The following is a 22,670-nucleotide window of genomic DNA, read 5'->3' as shown; positions in this document are numbered from 1 at the left end:
TTTCTGTAGTGGGAGTTGAATACTCTTTCTTTAAAGCATGTAAACTTTTTTCGAAAAGTACATATCTTTATTATATTGTTTTTTTTAGCTAATACATTTTCAGAGTTTGCGTCGCGGGGAAAACCAGCTTGGCATCTAAAACCAGCAGGAGCTCATTCTTGCATTCTGTCTGTCTGCAAGAAACTTTTTCTTTGTTTTCCACAATAACCATCTTTTATTCCCCCTTAGTATTATACTTACCTTGGAAAATGACTATAAAAAGTCGATTATATATATAAACTCAATATCTTTCAAAAAATGGTCACTCAAAAAAAGAGAAAAATTCGCAAGGCTGAAATGAATCAGGCTCTCTTTCTCAGCTTAGAGACTTTTTTGTCACCTGCAATAAAACTATCTGTTGGCGGTAGCTTGGATTTGCTTCAGTCTGAGACTGCCTAATGTATTTATGAGGAAGAAGGCAGCTCACTGAATAAATAATGTGGATGGATAAATGATTTTATCTGTCATAGTTTCTGAATTAAATCAAAGCATTATTTATGTTCCAAACCTTGTTCATTTTGCCTCATTGCACTGTGAGCAATCAGGGATTATAACAATCAGTCCCAAACAAATCAAAACCTAAAATATTAATTTATTATAAAAACGAGCTGAACTAGTTTTATGGTTTTTTTCCCCCATTGTTCCATTATTTGTTTTGTCTTACTTTCTTTGCATCAGTAGAATTCTACACGTAGCTCAGTGCCTGGCACCTAGCAAGACGTAATAAATATTGAATGACCATAGAATATAGAGGGGAGTTAGGGAAGGACATTGGTAGTGAGGGATAAAATGTAAAATGTGGTCTGAACAGCCAAATATGTATCTTTAGTCTAGCTCTTTCTTCTGAGCTCTAGAACCCTGCTTACAATTTGCCTCCTTGAATTTCCCATTGGCAACTCAGACTCAGCATATCCCAAACTGAACTCATCTCCCCTGCAAACCTCCTTTCCCAATGTGTCTCTTCTCAGTTTCCCAAGCCTGGGACCTTGACTCCTCTTTCTCCCTCATGCCCCTCCTCTAATCAGTCAAAAAAGTCCTGTGGGTTTTTTACCCTCTAAGTATCTCTCAACCCCCACCCACTTCCTTTCATCCCATTGCCACCCCACCCCGTCATTTTCTCAGTCCAAGTTATCATCTGTTGCCTTGACAACTGCAACTCCTGTCCTCCAAACTGCCCTCCTTAAATGCCCCTCATTCTCTTATCTTTTGGACTTGACATATACTCTTTTCTCTCTGAAATACTATTCCCTTCCTCTGCCCTTCTGGCCTTGCTAGCTCCTACTTCTCCATCCAATATCCTAGCTTCTGGTGAGGTCCTTCAGGACACTTTCCACCCTTCCTCCTTTCCTCTCTCACACCCCAGTTGGGTTTAGGTGGTCATACTATTTGATAACAAGCCCCCTGCATTTCTTCTCCACTTTAGGGCAATTGTCTGTTTTTCTGTCTATTCGTTTCTGTGTATAGTATAGGCACACAACGATTATATATATATATATATATATATATATATATTGTCGAAGGAATGAATAAAGATACCTTGCTTTTCAGGCAAAGATGTGTTCCTCGTAAGTTGCGTATACATCTTTTTTTGCAGCTCAATGTATTTGCAAAGACCTACTGAGTAAAGTTAATAATTGTTCCCTTAGTTAACTTTTAAATAAGTTTGGATCTCTGTACATCAGGTTTCCTTAAAGTGGGGCACGTTAGTACTCCTTGAGAAATTGATTTCATATGGTTGTTGCAGCTGACTCCTATATAGATATATTTTTAAAAATTGAAAGTGTGGTCTAGAGTCACGGCTTGCCCTGAGTGTACCTGCGACTGGCCTTTGCTAAGAGAGAAAGACAAAACGTATGTTCCTTCCATGGAGCAAGGAGACTGGTGTAGCCCTGAGAGTTAGGAACTTCGACAACCCAACTTTTGGCTAGACCCTACCCCTGGCTTTGGAGAAACATCTAGGCTCCTTGCTTAATAATTCGGAAGCTCACCCTTTGTAAACAAAACCTTTTAAAATATGATGAGTAAAACTTTGAATTTGGATGATGATTATTTGATTTGTAGCATTTTATCCTGCTTTGGAAATGATCTTTTATGTAGTGGCTAGAGACCCATATTCTGACAGATTATAGTAGGCTAGACAGATTCAAATACTGCCTCTGCTTCTTGGACAAGATATTAACCTTAGTTCCTTAGCTATAAAATGGGGATAGAAGCAATTCCTACCTTGAAGGGTTGTTTTTGAGGATTAAACAAGAAAACGCATGGGTAGGGCTCAGAACAGTGCCCAATAGATGTTAGATGTCATAATTACTAGGTTAAATTTAGATTTTTTTCTTCAAAACTCTTTGATCCAGTTAATCAATGAGTTAGAACTGATTAAGCCTATCTGATTAAAAGCTTCTATGTCAGAATGAACAGTAAATCTGCAAATAATTATGAAAACTAACACCTACTTCAGTGCACAGCAAGTAAGTAAATGTTGGATGAGTGAGCAGATGGGTGAATGCATAGCAAAGTCATGTTCAACAAGAAGTTGAGATTGTATAGATAAGTCTAACCAATCACTGTTCTTTATAATGTGATTTAAAATACTAATATAAACAAGTTAGAATATTGGTATCTCTCTAATGAACGTAAACATGAATGAATTTTCATTGAAAGTGCTGACCTTAATTCTGATTTGAAATTCTTTCACATTTCTCTACCAGGGAAGAAGATGAGGAGACAAAATCAGAGCAACATAAAAGTAAATATCATTAAATTATTTAAAATAATCTTTATTTACTGTAATTGCAGAAGTTGTGTGGGTGCTTAAACCGTATTTTTTATTCATGAAACCAATATCGTGCATTTGAAAGCCTGTTTAATCTAAAGAAAAACCTGCTGCTGTACTGTGTCTGCTTGCAGTATTGGCAGATCCCCAAATGTACAAGAAGTTTCTCAAGTGTTGGATCTAGTTCAGCATCATTTCTGTAGAACAGCTCATATAAGTTCCAGCTTCTCTTTCTATCTTCCTGCCCCCCACCCCCATACACCTACATAGTGGTTGCCCTGTTCTACAGAAGGAACGTTCTTTCATAAGTCATCTCTTTCTGGCAAGTACAAAGCACAGACAGAGGCCAGGTTCCGATGGGCCAATCAGAGGCAAACTCTCAGCTCAGAAAGGCATCCATTCATTTTTGATAGACACATGATGCCCTCCATCTCAATTATGCCTGATAATCTGGACTCTGCAGAGTTGCCTCTTCATAGCTGCAAGACCCTACATTTTCTTTCTGTGTTCTTGATGGTAAATAAGGACAAGCACATGTCTCCAAGAGACAGTACAGCCTAGTGGTAAAGATTTTAGAGCTGCCTGGTGTTCAATTCCAGCTCCATTACTTACTGGTTGTATGACCTTGGGCAAGTTCTCCAGAGCTCAAATGCCTTACCTGAGGAAAATGGGATAGTAATGGGGATAATAATCAAACACTGTCATCATCCATTTAGTGTAAAGGTAAAATGATCCAATGTTTTGGGAGCACTTCAAATAATGGGGCAGGGCATATAGTAATGTGCTGCTTTATATAATTATTAGCAAGCAAATGGCCTACAATGATATACAATGCCTGGTTGTTGTGTTGTGCAGCCAGGACTTCTGGTTTCAAGAAGGAAGCAAGCTAAATGCCAAATTCCGTCATCTTATATGTCTTTCAGTGCTAGTTTCAACTCATGACACCCTAGCATTTCTCTATGCAGATTTATTCAGTTGTATAGCCACAGGAAAAGAAACAGGGGGCCGCGGCTCTATACATTTTCTTGGCGAGGTTTCCAGCTGGCAAACACAGTTCCAAACTGCACACACTCTTCCAATCCAAGTCAATTTGCCAGATTATTAGGCACTTAAAAGTAGACATTTATATTTCAAAACTTTCCAAACCTACATTTAAGAAACGTGTTAGGAGTAAATGGTGCACGGCTAGCTGACAGGGGAGCATGCAGTATCTTCAGTATTAATTATAGTATTAAATTTTTGATGACAGTGGATACATTCACCAGACAGAACAAAACAAAGCACAGCCTTGAGGGGACATGCTAAAGGTGGCATACCATGGGCTTTGACACTTGGGCTTGATGCTGTCTCATCACTTGCTATGTATGGGACCTTGGCCATGTCACTAAACCTTTCTGAGCCTCAGTTTACCCATCTGTAAAATGGTCATAAGAATGCCAAATTGCTGTGAGGGTTAGAAATAATGATGTGTGCTAAGCACCTGGTACTGTGCCTGCACAATCTATGGAAAGTTGTCAATAAATGCTTGTTTTTTGCCCCAAGTCTTTTTAATAAGTAGGTCACATTTTGTGAAAATGTTATTTAGCTGATAGATCTTGCACTTCGTTTTGGATTCAAATCATTACAAAGTAATGTTACATTTACTTGGAAGGCAAGCTTTTGGGAAGCTCAGCTATCCAATACAGCTGAGATCCCAGAAATAGCCTTTAAACGCTTTTGAAGAGCAAAGAACTATCATGAATCTCAGCAGTTAACACAGTAGGCCAGGCCGAGTTCTTTAGAGTCTGTAAAATGAGGCAGCAGCATTGGGTTCAGTTGTGCACTTGTATCAAAAGCCAACATGTGACAGAGGGTAGAAGCAGAGATGAATGGATTACGGCCACTGGGAGCAAGAACAGCCAGTTCTGCACATCTTCATAGACCTGGAATGTATCACTAGATTTCATCTTATCATTCATGTTTATGATGATGCCACCGAGACATTAGGAAAAAAAGGTCAGTGATGTTCTGTATCCTTGGTTGAAGAATGCAAGGATGCAGGTAATGCTTTCTATAAATTGTTCCATCAAAAATCACTATGGTTAAAAAGCTGTCTTGGGAATCCTGTATTTTATGCATGATTGTTTTGTAAACCCACAACTTCTCTAATAAAAAAAAAATGTACCATACATGCACACACACAGAAACTGCTTTGGTACCTTGATGAATAAATTTTTGTTATCTGGAAAATCAACTTTTTATGAAATTCCTCATTTCCCAGAAGTGCCAAATCAATGAAGCTAAAGTAAGAAAGAAATTATAATTGGTATCTTCTATCTGTCCCTTTAGGCAACTAAAATCATTTTTTTATTAGTGCCTATGAAAGTTAGTTCCAAGAAAAATAACCCTAGTGTTATTTCTCTGGTTTTCTACAGAGTTAAGACCTAGAAAAACTTAATTCTAGATTTCCTGGAAGAAGAGCTATACCAACATCCATGCTACTCTAACTTTTATTTTCCCTTATGTCAGACTGAAGTGACTCATGATTGTCGGGAAAAGAGACATTCTGATCCATCTTGCAGTTCGGACAATGACAACAGCTGCGATGTTTGTTTTTTTTTTTAATCATCTTTTTATTGAGATATATTCACATACCACGCAGTCATACAAAACAAATTGTACTTTCGATTGTTTACAGTACCATTACATAGTTGTACATTCATCACCTAAATCAATCCCTGACACCTTCATTAGCACACACACAAAAATAACAAGAATAATAATTAGAGTGAAAAAGAGCAATTGAAGTAAAAAAGAACACTGGGTACCTTTGACTGTTTGTTTCCTTCCCCTACTTTTCTACACATCCATCCATAAACTAGACAAAGTGGAGTTTGGTCCTTATGGCTTTCCCAATCCCATTGTCACCCCTCATAAGCTACATTTTTATACAACTGTCTTCGAGATTCATGGGTTCTGGGTTGTAGTTTGATAGTTTCAGGTATCCACCACCAGCTACCCCAATTCTTTAGAACCTAAAAAGGGTTGTCTAAAGTGTGCGTAAGAGTGCCCACCAGAGTGATCGCTCGGCTCGTTTTGGAATCTCTCTGCCACTGAAGCTTATTTCATTTCCTTTCACATCCCCCTTTTGGTCAAGAAGATGTTCTCCGTCCCATGATGCCGGGTCTACATTCCTCCCCGGGAGTCATATTCCACGTTGCAAGGGAGATTCACTCCCCTGGGTGTCTGATCCCATGTAGGGGGGAGGGCAGTGATTTCACCTTTCAAGTTGGCTTAGCCAGAGAGAGAGGGCCACATCTGAGCAACAAAGAGGCATTCAGGAGGAGGCTCTTAGGCACAACCATAGGGAGGCCTAGCCTCTCCTTTGCAGCAACCGTCTTCCCAAGGGTAAAACTTATGGTAGAGGGCTCAACCCATCAAACCACCAGTCCCCTATGTCTGTGGTCATGTTAGCAACCATGAAGTTGGGGTAGGCGAATACCCCTGCATTCTCCACAGGCTCCTCAAGGGGGCACTACATCTTTTTTTCCCCTTGTTTTTCTTTTTCTTTTTTTTTTTAACTTTCCCTTCTTTTTTAAATCAACTATGAAAAAAAAATTAAAAAGAAAATAAACATACAATAAAAGAACATTTCAAAGAAACCATAACAAGGGAGTAAGAAAAAGACAACTAACCTAAGATAACTGCTTAACTTCCAACATGTTCCTACTTTACCCCCAGAAAGTTACCTAATATAGCAACATTTCTGTGAACTTGTTCCTACTATATCCATCAGAAATTAACAGACCATAGTCATTCCTGGGCATCCCCAGAACGTTAAATAGCTTATCTGTTCTTCTTGGATTATTGTTCCCCCTTCCTTAATTGTTCTCTATTGCTAGTTCCCCTACATTCTACATTATAAACCTTTTGTTTTACATTTTTCAAAGTTCACATTAGTGGTAGCATATAATATTTCTCTTTCTGTGCCTGGCTTATTTCGCTCAGCATTATGTCTTCATGGTTCATCCATGTTGTCATATGTTTCACGAGATCGTTCCTTCTTACTGCCGCGTAGTATTCCATCGTGTGTATATACCACATTTTATTTATCTACTCATCTGTTGAAGGACATTTGGGTTGTTTCCATCTCTTGGTAATTGTGAATAATGCTGCTATGAACATTGGCATGCAGATATCTGTTCGTGTCACTGCTTTCCGATCTTCCGGGTATATACCGAGAAGTGCAATCGCTGGATCGAATGGTAGCTCTATATCTAGTTTTCTAAGGAACTGCCAGACTGACTTCCAGAGTGGCTGAACCATTATACAGTCCCACCAACAGTGAATAAGAGTTCCAATTTCTCCACATCCCCTCCAGCATTTGTAGTTTCCTGTTTGTTTAATGGCAGCCACTCTAACCGGTGTTAGATGGTATCTCATTGTGGTCTTAATTTGCATCTCTCTAATAGCTAGTGAAGCTAAACATTTTTTCATGTGTTTCTTGGCCATTTGTATTTCCTCTTCAGAGAACTATCTTTTCATATCTTTTGCCCATTTTATAATTGGGCTGTCTGTACTATTGTCATTGAGTTGTAAGATTTCTTTGTATATGCAAGATATCAGTCTTTTGTCAGATACATGGTTTCCAAAAATTTTTTCCCATTGAGTTGGCTGCCTCTTTACCTTTTTGAGAAATTCCTTTGAGGTGCAGAAACTTCTAAGCTTGAGGAGTTCCCATTTATCTATTTTCTCTTTTGTTGCTTGTGCTTTGGGTGTAAAGTCTAGGAAGTGGCCACCTAATACAAGGTCTTGAAGATGTTTTCCTACATTATCTTCTAGGAGTTTTATGGTACTTTCTTTTATATTGAGATCTTTGGTCCATTTTGAGTTAATTTTTGTGTAGGGGGTGAGGTAGGGGTCCTCTTTCATTCTTTTGGATATGGATATCCAACTCTCCCAGCCCCATTTGTTGAAACGACCATTATGACTCAGTTCAGTGACTTTGGGGGCCTTATCAAAGATCAGTCGGCCACAGATCTGAGGGTCTATCTCTGAATTCTCAATTTGATTCCATTGATCTATATGTCTATCTTTGTGCCAGTACCATGCTGTTTTGGCAACTGTGGCTTTATAATAAGCTTCCAAGTCAGGGAGTGTAAGTCCTCCCACTTCGTTTTTCTTTTTTAGAGTGTCTTTAGCAATTCGAGGCATCTTCCCTTTCCAAATAAATTTGATAAGTAGCTTTTCCAAGTCTACAAAGTAGTTTGTTGGAATTTTGATTGGGATTGCATTGAATCTGTAGATGAGTTTGGGTAGAATTGACATCTTAATGACATTTAGTCTTCCTATACATGAACATGGAATATTTTTCCATCTTTTAAGGTCCCCTTCTATTTCTTTTAGTAGAGTTATGTAGTTTTCTTTGTATAGATCTTTTACATCTTTGGTTAAGTTTATTCCTAGGTACTTGATTTTTTTAGTTGCTATTGAAAATGGTATCTTTTTCTTGAGTGTCTCTTCAGTTTGTTCATTTCTAGCATATAGAAACATTACTGACTTACGTGCATTAATCTTGTATCCCGCTACTTTGCTAAATTTGTTTATTAGCTCTAGTAGCTGTATCGTCGATTTCTCAGGGTTTTCTAGATATAAGATCATATCATCTGCAAACAATGACAGTTTTACTTCTTCTTTTCCAATTTCGATGCCTTTTATTTCTTTGTCTTGCCGGATTGCCCTAGCTAGCACTTCCAGCACAATGTTGAATAACAGTGGTGACAGCGGGCATCCTTGTCTTTTTCCTGATTTTAGAGGGAAGGCTTTTAGTCTCTCACCATTGAGTACTATGCTGGCTGTGGGTTTTTCATATATGCTCTTTATCATGTTGAGGAAGTTTCCTTCAATTCCTGCCTTTTGAAGTGTTTTTATCAAAAAGGGATGTTGGATTTTATCAAATGCTTTTTCAGCATCTATTGAGATGATCATTAGATTTTTCCCTTTTGACTTGTTAATGTGTTGTAATACATTGATTGATTTTCTTATGTTGAACCATCCTTCCATGCCTGGAATGAACCCCACTTGGTCATGGTGTATGATTTTTTTAATGTGTCTTTGGATTCGATTTGCAAGTATTTTGTTGAGGATTTTTGCATCTATATTCATTAGGGAGATTGGCTGGCAGTTTTCCTTTTTTGTAGCATCTTTGCCTGGTTTTGGTATTAGATTGATGTTAGCTTCATAAAATGAGTTAGGTAGTGTTCCATTTCCTTCAATGTTTTAAAAGAGTTTGAATAAGATTGGTGTCAGTTCTTTCTGGAAAGTTTGGTAGAATTCCCCGTGAAGCCATCTGGCCCTGAGCATTTATTTGTGGGAAGATTTTTGATGACTGATTGGATCTCTTTGTTTGTGATGGGTTGGTTGAGGTCTTCTATTTCTTCTCTGGTCCGTCTAGGTTGTTCATATGTTTCCAGGAAATTGTCCATTTCCTCTACATTATCCAGTTTGTTGCCATACAGTTGTTCAGAGTATCCTCTTATAATTTTTTTAATTTCTTCAGGATCTGCAGTTATGTCACCTTTTTCATTCATTATTTTGTTTATATGGGTCTTCTCTCTTTTTTATTTTGTCAGTCTAGCTAGGGGCTTGTCAATCTTGTTGATCTTCTCAAAGAACCAACTTTTGGTGATATTTATCCTATTTTTTTTTTGTTCTCTATGTCATTTATTTCTGCTTTAATCCTTGTTATTTCTTTTCTTCTACTTGGTTTAGGATTGGTTTGCTGTTCATTTTCTAGCTTCTTCAGTTGATCCATTAGTTCTTTGATTTTGGCTCCTTCTTCCTTTTTAATATATGCATTTAGTGCTATAAATTTCCCCCTCAGCACTGCTTTTGCTGCATCCCATAGGTTTTGGTATGTTATGTTCTGATTTTCATTCATCTCTATATATTTAGCAATTTCTCTTGCTATTTCTTCTTTAACCCACTGATTGTTTAGGAGTGTGTTGTTTAACCTCCAGGTATTTGTGAATTTTCTAAGTCTCTGATGGTAATTGACTTCTAATTGTATTCCATTGTGGTCAGAGAATTTGCTTTGAATAATTTCAACTTTTTAAATTTATTGAGGCTTGTTTTATGTCCCAGCATATGATCTATTCTGGAGAAAGTTCCGTGAGCACTAGAAAAGTATGTGTATCCTGGTGATTTGGGATGTAATGTCCTGTAGATGTCTGTTAAATCTAATTCATTTATCAGATTGTTTAGGTTTTCAATTTCCTTATTGGTCTTCTGTCTGGTTGATCTATCTATAGGAGAGAGTGATGTGTTGAAGGCTCCCACAATTATTGTGGAAACATCAATTGCTTCCTTTAGTTTTGCCAGTGTTTCTCTCATGTATTTTGTGGCACCTTGATTGGGTGCATAGACATTTACAATTGTTATTTCTTCTTGCTGAATTGCCCCTTTTATTAGTATGTAGTGGTCTTCTTTGTCTCTCAAAACATTCCTGCATTTGAAGTCTATTTTATCTGAGATTAATATTGCTACACCTGCATTCTTTTGGCTGTAGCTTGCATGAAATATTTTTTTCCATCCTTTCACTTTCAGTTTCTTTGTGTCCCTGTGTCTAAGATGTGTCTCTTGTATGCAACATTTTGATGGTTCATTTTTTTTGATCCATTCTGCGAATCTATATCTTTTAATTGGGGAGTTTAATCCATTTACATTCAACGTTATAACCATGAAGGTATTTCTTGAATCAGCCATCTTATCCTTTGGTTTATGTTTGTCATATTTTTCCCCTCTGTCTATTAATATCCTTTATCGTACCCATACCGAATCTCTTTAGTACTGAACCTTTCTCCAAGTCTCTCTGTCCTTTCTTTGTTTCTCGGTCTGTAGGGCTCCCTTTAGTATCTCCAGTAGGGCAGGTCTCTTGTTAGCAAATTCTCTCAGCATTTGTTTGTCTGTGAAAAATTTAAGCTCTCCCTCAAATTTGAAGGAGAGCTTAGCTGGATAAAGTATTCTTGGCTGGAAATTTTTCTCACTCAGAATTTTAAATATATCGTGCCACTGCCTTCTCACCTCCATGGTGGCTGCTGAGTAGTCACTACTTAGTCTTATGCTGTTTCCTTTGTATGTGGTGAATTGCTTTTCTCTTGCTGCTTTCAGAACTTACTCCTTCTCTTCTGTGTTTGACAGTGTGATCAGTATATGTCTTGGAGTGGGTTTATTTGGATTTATTCTATTTTGGGTTCGTTGAGCATTTATGATTTGTGTATTTATGTTGTTTAGAGGATTTGGGAAGTTTTCCCCAACAATTTCTTTGAATACTCTTCCTAGACCTTTACCCTTTTCTTCCCCTTCTAGGGCACCAATGAGTCTTATATTCAGATGTTTCATATTATCTATCATATCCCTGAGGTCCGTTTCCATTTTTTCAATCATTTTCCCCATTCCTTCTTTTATGCTTTCATTTTCCATTCTGTCATCTTCGAGGTCACTGATTCGTTGTTCAACTTCCTCTAGTCTTGTACTATGATTGTCCAGAATCTTTTTAATTTGGTCAACAGTTTCTTTAATTTCTATAAGATCATCCGTTTTTTTATTTAGTCTTGCAATGTCTTCTTTATGCTCTTCTAGGGTCTTCTTGATTTCCTTTGTCTCCCATACTATGGTCTCATTGTTCATCTTTAGTTCTTTGAGTAGCTGCTCTAGGTGCTGTGTCTCTTCTGGTCTTTTGATTTGGGTGCTTGGGCTTGGGTTATCCATATCGTCTGGTTTTTCCATATGCTTTATAATTTTCTGTTGTTTTTGGCCTCGTGGCATTTGCTGACCTTGATAGGGTTCTTTTAGGGTTTGTAGACCAGTTGAAGTCCTTATCTCTAATTTATCAGATCTACAGCTTCGTGGAGTACACTTTCTCTAACTAACCAGCAGGTGGCGTCCACGAGCCACCTGTTCTCCACAAGCCAGATCTCCCCTGCTTAGCCTTTTTGGTGAGTGGGAGAGTGAGTCTTGTGGGGCCCAATTGGTGTCCCAAGCTTGCGTGTGTAGTTGGTGTTGCCTGCCCTGTATGTGGGGCGTGTTTCTGGGCAGTCGGGGAGGGGGGGTGGCCCTAACAATCAAATCTCCCTGATGATCCTAGAGTTTTAAAGCTACTGCAATAGTCTAATCCTTCAGTTCAGTCCTGCCACAGTTTGTCTCTGCCACTGACCCACAAGTCTTTGGTATTGGCGTATGGCTCCTGAGACTTGCAAGTGGGCCCCTCTTCCAGGCTGTGCACCCCGGGTCCTCTGTTGAGGGATGACTGTGCTATGTCACAGGTGAGTGCCGTCCCCCCAGGGCAGTTCTGGGCTGCTGGGCTGTGTTGGGAGGCTCCCAGTCTGCTCAAATGATGGCTGAATGGGGCTCTGTTAATTCACACTGCTCCCCCTTCCCAGCTCTGGGACATTCAGCTGAGGTTGCAGGGAAGGCTAACGTCCACGCCCAGTTTTGCGGTGTGTGCCTGTTATTTGAAGCACTTCCGTCACACTGGGTTGTCTGGGGCAGCTCTGGGCTATGGGGCTGGCGATGGGCAGGAGTGTTTCCTGTCCACCAGGATGGTGGCTGTGAGCGGACACCCCCCTTTTCTTGGGAAGTTGTGTTGTTTAGTGAATTTTCTCAGCCACTGGATTATTGCCTTTTGTCTCAGAGCTCTCTTAGTTCTGCTCTTGACTTGACGTGCCCAAATTTCAATTCTTTGAAGCTTTCTGTATTGAGCTTCTTAGAGTAATTGTTTTAGAAAAAGCAAAAAGGATTTAAAAAAAAAAAAAAAAAAAAACCGGCCCTCCTCAGAGATCTAATGGGTTATTGAAATGCTAATAGACAAAGCAACCAGAGCCATTAAGGAAAGGTGCACAGGGCAGAGAGATCAGCCTTGCTTCGGGATTTGCATATGCGCCTCAAGGCCTGATCTCCGCCCTTCCCCTTTCTGTGTTCACCAGAACTCCAAAAATCCTCTGCTTTTACTTTGGAGCTTCTCGTGTTGTTTTCCTTCTATGCCCGTCTCCTCTCTGCTGGGCTGGCTGCTCTCAGAGTCTCTGGTGTCTGGCCTCAGTCTATCTATGGTTGGAGTTTGAATCAGTAGAATGAGTTTCCGATAAGAGCAGCCACTGCAATTCTCCCTTCTCCTTCCTGGAGCTGACAGCCCCTCCTCCCCCGGGACTGAGCCTGGCAGGGAGGGGCGCGGGTCCCCTGGCCGCAAAAACTTACAGATTTCGCTGATCTCAGCAGTTCCACGTTTTCATGAGTGTTGTATGAAGTATGCCCAAAGACAGATTGCTCTGTGGTGTCCAGTCCACGCAGTTCCTGGCTTTTTACCTACTTTCCTGGAGGAGTAACTAAAACATACAGCTCACCAGTCTGCCATCTTGCCCCGCCTCCCCTAGTAGCATTTTAATGTTATTTCATCAGCAGTAACAAATTACCATACCAATAATATGAGTCAATAATGGAGGGTAGTGGTTAGGGGTATGGGAGGATTTGAGTTTCCTTTTTTTGTCTTTCTTTCTTTTCTGGAGTAATGAAACGTTCCAAAAATTCAAAAAAAAATTGTGGTGACAGATGCACAGCTGTATGTTGATACCGTGGGCAACTGATTGAGCACTTTGGATCTTTGGATAATTCTATGGTATATGAACAATTTCAATAAAAAAATCAATTGCAATAAATGTTCCATATCAATGCAAGGTGTTGGTGGTAGGGTGGTATATGGGAATCCTGTATTTTATGCATGATTGTCTGTAAACCCACAACTTCTCCAACAAAGGAAAAAAAATGAAGAAAAAAATGATGTGTTAGACATTAGCGAAACAGAGTAGCCTGGACCTGAGTGGAAAGGCTAAGATCTTTATGTCTATACTTCTCAGTGAGTGGCATAACCAGCAGCAGTTTTATATGTTCTCTCTTAGATGGATCCCCATTAAGCAATCACTTAACTTATTGAACTATAATGTTTCTAGATAGCAGTTGGTATTCTAACAGCTTATAATTAGTCCCAAGGAAATCTACTATAATTCATCTCCCAGTGGTAAAGTCCATTCACATCGTAGCAAAAAGAATCAAAGATTTAATCTCTTCTCTTTAAAGCACAATGGTTTTTAATAAAGTAACTCCACAAAGTAGTGGACTGCATATAATAGATATCACCCAAATTAAAACTTTATTTGGATTGTGGATGAAGATGGCAGCATAAGACACTCCAGGGTGCCATTCCCCTCCCCCCCCCAGAATCTTTACACAGATAGCAAAAACTGGCAGAGTCATTTTCTTCAAAACTCCAGAAAACAGTTAAGTGATTTCAGTATTTGGGCAAGTGTTGAATAAAAAAAAATGCAGCTTTAAAAATGGTGGGACCTCAGCAGGTGACCTCGCTGCCTTCCCCACTACGTGGGACCCGACTCCCAGGGATGTAAATCTCCCTGGCAATGCAGGATATGGCTCCCAAGGATGAATCTCAACTCAGCTTTGTGGGATTGAGAACATCTTCTTGACTGAAATGGGGATGTGAAATGAAATGAAATAAAGCTTCAGTGGCTGAGAGATTCCAAATGGAGTCGAGAGGTCACTCTGGTGGGCATTCTTACGCACTATATAGATAACACTTTTTAGGTTTTAATATATTGAAATAGCTAGAAGTAAATACCTGAAACTATCAGACTCCAACCCAGTAGCCTTGACTCTTGAAGATGATTGTATAACAATGTAGCTTACAAGAGTGACAGAGTGATTGTGAAAACCCTGTGGATTGCACTCCCTTTATCCAGTGTATGGATGAATGAGTAGAAAAATGGGGATAAAACCTAAACGAAAAATAGGGTTGGATGGGGAGGTTAGATGGGGAGGGTGATTCTGGTGTTCTTTTTTTATTTTTATTTTTATTTGTTATTATTATTCTGATTTTTTCTGGTGTAAGGAAAATGTTCAAAAATAGACTGGGGTGATGAATGCACAACTATAGTATGGTAGTGTGAATAGTTGATTGTACACCATGGATGACTGTATGGTATGTGAATATACCTCAATAAAACTGAATTAAAAAACAATGATAGGACCTTGGCGGGTGATCTTGCTGCCCTCCCCGCTACATGGGACCTGACTCCAAGGGGTGTAAATCTCCCTGGCAAAGTGGGATATGACTCCCAGGGATGAATCCAGACCCAGCATCGTGGGATTGAGAACATCTTCTTGACCAAAAGGGGGATGTGAAATGAAACGAAATAAAGCTTCAGTGGCTGAGAGATTCCAAATGGTGTCAAGAGGTCACTCTGGTGGACATTCTTATGCACTATATAGATGACACTTTTTAGACTGCACTGTACTGGAATAGCTAGAAGTGAATACTTGAAATTATCAAACTCAAGTCCAGTAGCCTTGACTCTTGAAGATGATTGTAAAACAGTGTAGCTTACAAGGGGTGACAGTGTGATAGTGAAAACCTTGTGGATTGCACTCCCTTTATCCAGTGTATGGATGGATGAGTAGAAGAATGGGGACAAAGACTGAATGAAAAATAGGGTGGGATGGGGGGAATGATTTGAGTGTTCTTTTTTTACTTTTATTTCTTATTCTTATTCTGATTCTTTCTGGTGTAAGGAAAGCGGTAAAAAATATATTGGGGTGATGAAGGCGTAACTATATGATGGTACTGTTGAAGTTGATTGTACACTATAGATGAGTGTATGGTATGTGAATATATCTCAATAAAACTGAATTTAATTAAAAAAAGTAAATCAACAATGGGGGTAGGAGGGGAATGGAATGTTTTGGATGTTCTTTTTTATTTTAATTTTTATTTTATCTTATGGTGTAGTGAAAATGTTCAAAGATTGGTTGTGGTGATGAATGCACAAATACATGATGATACTGTGAACAGCTGATTGTACACTTTGAAGGACTGTATGTAAGGTGAATATCTCAATAAAATTGCATTTTAAAATGTAAAAAAAATGGTGGGAAATGCTATATGGCATCCTTGTTGGCCATTCCCCCACCCCATCCATGGTGTGGAGCCAGCCCACACTCCCATTATAAGTCCCCAGCTCTGTTCCAGAGGGTGCAGAGTAATCCCTATGTGCATACTGGGGTCACTGTATGTCAGTGCCAGTCTATCAGGTGGCAGCCTGAAAGACCAAACAAGGAAATTCATCCTGAGTTCAGCCTGTCAGAACTTGCCCTGAGGGCAGAAGCACCTTGTGGACACCTAAAGCAGTGTAAGAAACAATAAGTTAAAGCCTCCTGTGGCAAAAGATTACCAGACTTATGTCATACAATAGAGCACCCTGGATGGGGAGAAAGCCTATTTCATAAGGAGTAGTGTGGCGGTTTGGGTATTATGTCCCCCCAAAAGCCATGTTCTTTAATGCAATCTTGGGGGGGGATGATTTATTAGTCTTTTGAATTGGGTGGAAACTTTTGATTGAGTGTTTCGATACAGATGCTACTCACCCAACTTTGGGTGACACTCTTGATTGGATTATTTCCATGGAAGTACTCTTGATTGGATTATTTCCATGGAAGTGTGGCCCTGCCCATTCAGGGTGGGTCTCGATTAGTTCACTGGAATCTTTAAGAGAGAAGCTAAGAGTCAACAAAGACCCAGATGCTTGCTGACACTTAGAGATGGTTGGAAATGTGGACAGAAGGACATTTGGAGATGCTAAGCTAAGAGATGAAACCCAGAATTTGCCCTGGAGAAGCTAAGAGAGACCCAGAGATATTTAGGAGAAAGTCATTATGAAACACAACCTAGGAGCAAAGGAACAGCAGATGCCACCCATGTGCCTTCCCAGCTGACAGAGATGTTCTGGATGCCATCAGCCTTCCTTCAGTAAAGATATCCTCTTGTTGATGCCTCAGTTTGGATACTGTTATGGCCTCAGAACTGTAAGTTCGTAACCAAATAAATTCCCTTTATAACAGCCACTCCATTTCTGGTATTTTGCATAACAGCAGCATTATCAAACCAGAACAAGTAGAGAGGGCATTCCAATTACTGTAAATGGGAGAATTTCTAAGGCCACAAGCAAGCATAAGCCCAGGACAAGGCACAGGCTCAGTAAAGATGGAGAGGATCCTGCACTTCACATTCACCTAGAACTGATACTCTTGATTTGCAAAGACTGTGAATGGAGTTTTTTGCATTGGTTTGTTTGTATTTGTTAGCTCCCAGCACTCAAGGAAATCTCTGGCATATCATTAGCTAGATACAAACTTAAGGAACAGACAACTCAGATCCTAATTCCCTAAGTTAATACTTTCAAATACTAAAATGCACAGTATGTAACAAAAGATTACAAGATAAAGAGAAAATGATGGTTCAATCAAAAGGACAAGATAAAAAAGCAGAAACAATCATTGAAGAGAAACATTTTGAAGATGGTCGTTGATAGCTGACACTGACATTTTGGAGAACGCATACCAGACAAAGATTTTAAAAAATGATCCTCAATATGTTCAAGGAGATAAAGAAAAATACAGAGAAAGAACTAAACGATATCAGGAAAACAATGAATGAACAACATGAAAATTGCAATAAAAAGAAATAAATTTTATAAAGGAACCAGACAGAAATACTGGAGTTGAAGATCACAGCAACTGAAATAAAAAATCCCACAGAGGCTTTTTTTCCCCCAGAGGCTTTTAACAGGAGCTTGGAGCAAGCAGAAGAAAGAATCAATGAACTCAAAGACAAGACAATTGAAATGATTCAAGCTGAAGAGCAGAAAGAGAAAAGAATTTTAAAAAGTGAACAGAGCCTAAGAGACCTGTGGGAAAACACCAAGCATACCAATGTATGCATATGGGAGTCCCAGAAGGAGAGGAAACACAGAAAGAAGAAGGAATATTCAAAGAAATAGCAGAAAACTTTCCAAATTTAACCAAAGACATGAATATGCACATTCAAGCAGCCCAGTGAACTCCAAACAGGATGAACTTAAAGAGGACAATGCTCAGAGACATAGCAGTCAGACTGCCTAAAGCCAAGGATAAAGAGAGAGTTCTGAAACCTGCAAGGGAAAAGTAGCATGTTATCTACAAGGGAGTCCCAAAAAGATTAGGTATAGATTACTCATCAGAAACCATGGAGGCAAGAAGGCAATGGGATGAAATATTTAAAATACTGAAAGAAAACAATTGCCAACTGTTCCAGTTTGCTAATGCTGCTCTTTTGCAAAAACATCAGCAATGGATTGGCTTTTATAAAGAGGGTTTATTTGGTTACAAAGTTATAGTCTTAAGGCCATAAAGTGTCCAAGGTAAGGCATCAACAATAGGGTACCCTCACTGGAGAAAGGCCATTGGCATCCAGAAAACCTCTGTTAGCTGGGAAGACATGTGGCTGGCATCTGGTTGCTCCAAGGTTGCGTTCCAAAATGCTGTTCTCCAAAATGTCAGCGTCAGCTTTCAATGACTGTCTTCAAAATGTTTCTCTAAGCTGCAGCTTCTCTGAAGTCCTTCTGTTTCTGAGCTTTTATAGGGCTCCAGTAATTAAATCAAGACCCAAGCTGAATGGGCAGGGCCACATCTCCATGGAAACAATCTCATCAACAGGTCACACACTAATCAAAGGTGTTACTAGTCACATCTCCATGGAAATAATCAAAGGGTTCCAACCCAATCAAGACTAAATACATATGCCCCTACAAGATTGCATCAAAGAACATGGTGTTTTGGGGGACATAATACATCCAAATTGGCACACCAACGAAGAATTTTATATCTGGAAAGACTGTCTTTCAAAAGTGAGGAAGAAATTAAGACATTCCCAGATCAGCAATTATAACACTGATAAACATAGATGCCCTTAATAGCAGAGCCACAAAATATACAAAGCAAATATTGACAGATTTGAAGGGTGAAATATATGGTTCTACATTAATAGTAGGAGACTTCAATGCATCACTTTAAGCAACGGATAGAACATTTAGACAGACGATCAACAAGGAAATAGAACTTGAATGATACTTTAAACCAACTAGACCTAACAGACACATATAGAACAATTCACTCAATGGCAGCAGAAAACACATTCTTCTCTAGTGCTTACGGAGCATCCTCCAGCATACACCATATGTTGGGTCTCAAAACTAGTCTCAATAAATTCAAAACTACTGAAATCATACAATGTTTCTTCTTTGACCACAACAGAATGAAGCCAGAAATCAGTAACAGATAGAGAACTGGAAAATCCACAAATGTGTGGAAATTAAACAATCCACTCTTTTTTTAATCTGCAGATCCCATTGAGGTATATTCACATACCATGTATTCCATCCAAAGTATACATACAATCAATGTCTCATAGTATCATCACTAAGTTGTGCAGTCATCATCACACCCAATTTTAGACCATTTTCATAGCTCCAAAGAGAAAAATAACAAATAGACACACAAAAAGAAAACCGAAAGCACCCCATATCCCTTATTGCCCCCTATTATTGACCTCTAGTATTGGTGTGGTACACCTGTTACTGCTGAAGAAAGAATATTAAGGTATTACTGTTAACTAGAGTCCATAGCTTACAACAGGTAATTTTTTTCCATATACCACTGTTATTAACTCTTTGTACAAGTGTCATACATTTGAACAATACCCTCTTAAGCAAACAATGGGTCAAAGTAGAAAATGCAAATGAAATTATAAAATATCTTGAGGCAAATGAAAACACAACATACAAAACTTATGGGATGCAGCAAAGGCAGTGCTGAGGGGGAAATTTATACTTCTAAATGCTTACATTAAAAAAGAAGAAATCTCAAATCAGAGATATGGAAACTCACAACTGGAGGACCTAGGAAAAGAAGAGCAAACTAAACTCAAAGTGAGAAAAAGGAAGAAAATAAAGATTAAAGCAGAGATAAATGAAAGAGAAAATAAAAAACAGTAGAGAGAATCAATGAAACCAAAGTCGATTCTTTGAAAATAACAATAAAGTCAACAAACCTATGGCTAGACTGACAAAGAAAAAAAGAGAGAGGATGTAAATAACTAAAATCAGAAATGAATGGGTGGGGACATTACTACCAACTCCAAAGAAATAAAAAAGATTTTAAGAAGATACTATCAACAGCTGCATGCCAACAATATATTAGATGAAATGGACAAGCTCATAGCAACATGCAAACTACCTACACTGACTGAAGAAGAATGGAAGATCTCAACAGTCCAATAACAAGAGATTGAATCAGTAACAAAAACCTCCCAACAACGAACAGCCCGAGACCAGAAGTCTTCACTGGTGAATTTTACCAAACATTCCTAAAAGAATTAAAAACAATACTGTTCAGACTCTTCCAAAAAACTGAAGAGGAGAGAACACTCCCTAAGTCACCCTATGAAGCCAACATCACCCTAATACCAAAGCCAGATAAAAATACCACAAGAAAAAAAAAATTACAGACCAATATCCCTTATGAAGATAATGCAAAAATCCTCAACAAAATAATAGCAAACGGAATCCAACAGCACATTAAAAGAATTATACACCATGGTAAAAGAGGATTTATCCCAGGTATGTAAGGGTGGTTCAACATAAGAAAATCAAATAATATAATACACCAAAGGGGAAAAACACATGATCATCTCAATTGAGGCAGAAAAGGTATTTGACAAAATCCAGCACCCCTTCTTGATAAAAACACTTAGAAAAATAAGTATGGAAGCAAACTTCCTCAACATGATAGATATTTTTAAGATGTTAATTCTACCCAAAGAAATTTACAGATTCATGGCAATCCCAAACAAAATTCCAACAGCTTTCTTTGCAGAAAAGGAAAAACCAATCATCAAATGTATATCTAAAAAAAGATGAGGTTGTTCAAGCTGTGATTTTGTTCAAACCTAGGGTATCAGAGCCAATTCATACACACAGGAAGTCTCCACTCCCAAGATCTAGGAAGACGGCTACAAATGAAGTTGTATCTGAAAATGCTAATTACCTGAGAACACCAAGAACTACTGTGGAATAGAAACAGAATCCTGTAGACTTTGAATTGTATTCCATGATGCCATCTATTTGCCCTCTAGAAACTCTTCAAAATGATCTGCTTTTAAAGCAGGTGGATGAATTTCTTGCTTCCATTGCTTCTCCATCAAGTGAAGTTCCATGGAAGACCCCTGAAATTTCCTCTACCACTTTGATTTCCAGTCCGATAGTGAGAAGAAAAATATCTTTAAATACATATATACCTGCAAAGATCCTCCCAACACCATCAACTACCTTAAAGATTACTAAAGCAAGCAGCAAACTGTCTACCAGTAGACATTCTAGTGCAATTGTTTCTAATACCTCATCACAGAAAAAGAGCATAACTAGCAAAACAGAAGTATATGAACACAAAAAAACCTCTGGGAAGAAGAAATGAAATCTTAGCAGAAGCTAGAGCTTCTCATACTTACAAAAACCACGTGTTCAATAGAAAAAGACCTGTAATAAACCTTGACTGAAAATTTGTAAAAAAAAAAAAAAATGTATATGGAAGGGTAAGGGGCCCCAAATAGTCCAACTATCGTGAAAAAGAAGAATGAAATCTGAGGACTCACACTTCCTGATTTTAAAACTTATTACAAAGCTACAGTAATCAAAACAGTATAGTACTGGTACAAGGACAGACATACAGACCTGTGGAATCAAATTGAGAGTTTAGAAATAAACCCTCACCTCTATGACCAATTATTATTTTTTTTTAATTCAGTTTTATTGAAACATAGTCACATACCATACAATCATCCATGGTATACAATCAACTGCTCACAGTACGATCATATAGTTATGCATTCATCACCACAATCTATTTCTGAACATTTTCCTTACATCAGAAAGAATCAGAATAAGAATAAAAAATAAAAGTAAAAAAAGAACACCCAAACCATCCCCCCTCATCTCACCCTATTTGTTACCTAGTTTTTATTCCCATTTTTCAACTCACCCATCCATACACTAGATAAAGGGAGTGTGATCCACAAGGTTTTCACAATCACACTGTCACCCCTTGTAATCTACATTATCATATAATTGTCTCCAGGAGTCCAGACTACTGGGTTGGAGTTTGGTAGTTTCAGGTATTCACTTCTAGCTATTTCAATACATTAAAACCTAAGAGGTGTTATATATATAGTCCACCAGAGTGACCTCTTGACTCCATTTGAAATCTCTCAGCCACTGAAAGTATTTTGTCTCATTTTGCATCCCTCTTTTGGTCAAGAAGATATTTTCAATCTCACGATGCCGGGTCCAGATTCATCCCTGGGAGTCATATCCTGCATTGCCAGGGAGATTTACACCCCTGGTAGTCGGGTCCCATGTAGCGGGGAGGGCAGTGAGTTCACCTGCTGAGTTGGCTCAGTTAGAGAGAGAGAGAGGGCCACATCTGAGCAACAAAGAGGTACACAGGGGAAGACTCTTAGGCACAATTATATGCAAGTTTAGCCTCTCCTTTGCAGTAACGAGCTTCATAAGGGCAAGTCCCATGTTCGAGGGCTTACACATCAAACCACCAGTTCTAATGTTTGTGACAACATCAACACCAGTCCAGGTGAGGAAGTCCAACATTTCTGCACCTTCCCCAAGATCCTCGGGGCGGGGGAGGGGAGGCTGTAAATATATTTTTTATTCTCTGCCCAAATTACTTTGGGATGTGTCACTATTTCACTCTAACCTATACTAACCCACCATATCTCACTTCCTATTCAAAGTTCCACGTAATTGTGGTGTCTGAACAAACCGACTGTAGGGTTATACTGTTTAGAAAATATAGACCCTGCACCAAATAGACATCTCTTCCCTTTGACCAATTAATTTTTGACAATGGCACCAAGCCAAGTCCATTCAGTGGGGAA

General features: G+C 38.8%; 1 pseudogene; it reads left to right on the top strand.

Moving 5' to 3' along the window:
- Window positions 1-21,066, top strand: part of LOC119524127 — a 43,267-nt pseudogene extending 22,201 nt beyond the window's left edge.
- Window positions 21,067-22,670: the final 1,604 nt, after the last annotated feature.

This window comes from Choloepus didactylus, chromosome Y, assembly GCF_015220235.1.
Source record: "Choloepus didactylus isolate mChoDid1 chromosome Y, mChoDid1.pri, whole genome shotgun sequence".
NCBI classification, from domain to species: Eukaryota; Metazoa; Chordata; class Mammalia; order Pilosa; family Megalonychidae; genus Choloepus; species Choloepus didactylus.
The sequence above is the reverse complement of the archived record's forward strand: the minus strand, read 5'-3'. Positions and strand labels throughout refer to the sequence as shown.